This window comes from Octopus bimaculoides, chromosome 6, assembly GCF_046866305.1.
Source record: "Octopus bimaculoides isolate indiv1 chromosome 6, ASM4686630v1, whole genome shotgun sequence".
Classification (NCBI taxonomy): domain Eukaryota; kingdom Metazoa; phylum Mollusca; class Cephalopoda; order Octopoda; family Octopodidae; genus Octopus; species Octopus bimaculoides.
The window spans coordinates 52,059,211-52,061,069 of NC_142933.1; the positions used below are offsets into that span (position 1 = coordinate 52,059,211).

The window sequence follows — 1,859 nt, forward strand, 5'->3', positions numbered from 1 at the left end:
CGTATACATAAAATACATACATACACAAATACATACACACGTATGTCTATGTTTGTTCTCCTCGTCACAGTTTGACAAGTGGTGTTGGTGTGCTTACACCTCCGTAAACAGGCGGTTCAGCAAAGAGGCCAATAGAATCAGTACTAGGCTTTAAAATAAGTCCTAAAACCCTTCGAGGCTGTGCTCCAGCATGGCCGCAGTCAAATGACTGAAACAAGTTAAAGAATAGAATAATAATAGGTTACACACAGAGACAGACAGACGCGCACACACACACACACACACACACACACACACACACACACACATATATATACTCACACATATATATATATATATATATATATATATATATATATATATATATATATATATATATATATATATAGTCCAAAACTGTTATTCCTATGGTATCCGTAAATTATTTATTCCGAAGCGGCGTTACCGATAACAATATCGTGGACTTCAAAGCAGCTTGTTTTCTTTCTGCACTATCTAAATTCTGGCTAAAGGGTCCACCACTAGGACCATTTGTGTTGCTTTTAGGAAGAGAATGGGAAATTATTATTCTCCGATTTTACTCTCATGACCTAGAAACCGCTCTATGCTTGCTTTATTTTGTCTCATTACAAATATATATATATATACTCATACATATCGACATACATTCATATATATACACATACACATATATATATGTGCATATATATGCGTGTGAACACATACACACACACATAACCAGAGAAAAGTAATCAACTATGCTCAAGAGAAATGCATAAAAAGGGCAGTTTCAAATTTATTAAATCAAATAATATAAGATAAAAATAAATATGCTTGAAACAATTCCATGACACTATAAGCTTTATTGAATATGTGAAAACTCTGCTGTGCCTGATTTCACCGGCAATCGGATAGTGATTATTCTTTTTTAGCAATGGTTACTCTCTCTATATGAGTGTTTTAAATTAATAGGCACATGTGTTATTATTTTATGACAACACATATCAGTGTACATTGTCTTTTACAATTAGGTCGTGTTAAAACGCAATTGAAATTAACCTCGGGTACATTTGAAATCAAAACGGTGAGGTAATAAACTTATTCTTTACTTGTTTTATATATTGAGTGTGGCTTTACTGGAGCATCGCCTTGATTAAAAGTAAATTATGCTTTACGAATTTGTGTATCATTTTAGGAAGTGGCCATGCTAACCTTCTTTGAATCCTTACAATTTTAGTGTTTTTTACTGCCGAACCAAGAAATTTGTAAAGAAATCTATTACAACGCTGTACTCTCATCTCGTTTTGCTGTTATCTTATGGATATATAATGAGCTCTTTCGTGATATGATTTTAAGGTGTTATGTTAAACTGAACTCTGATTCGGTTATGGAAAAGGGTTTATTAAATATGACGTAGTTTGGTTTGCAAGATTAAGTATTTACCAGATTTAAATTTTGTTTCGTAAAACAATATAAATATAACGTCCTTTTTGATCGAACTCCTGGCAAATTTTGAAGTGCCGCTAACTAAAGGCATATATCTAATTAGATTACAGGACCACCCTCTCGAGATGTTGGTGGTTTCTATGTTATCAATAGTGTTGCGTCTGTAGTCATAACATTTATTCGCAAATGGCTAATACCAACCGACTTTAAGCATGCATCTCATAGTGGGAACAACTTACAGTTAGCTGCAAATAGTTAATGACCACATTAGATAATGACGAGTTTATCAGTGGCTCACAAACAACAGACCAGGTTATATTGGGGCTAACGTAAAATGTAACAAAGGCGTTTGAATAGTACTCAATTATAACAGATGCACACATCCTTCCTATTTCTACTCCTCTCTACGTTTC

The 1,859-nt window shown here is 33.7% G+C and overlaps 1 non-coding gene across 1 annotated transcript; it reads right to left on the reverse strand.

The window, feature by feature from the left end:
* Positions 1-1,155: 1,155 nt before the first annotated feature.
* LOC128248186 (U6 spliceosomal RNA) lies at positions 1,156-1,262 on the reverse strand. The gene has a single exon (XR_008264486.1). It is a non-coding gene; the product is annotated as a U6 spliceosomal RNA (small nuclear RNA).
* Between the last annotated feature and the right edge of the window lie 597 nt (positions 1,263-1,859).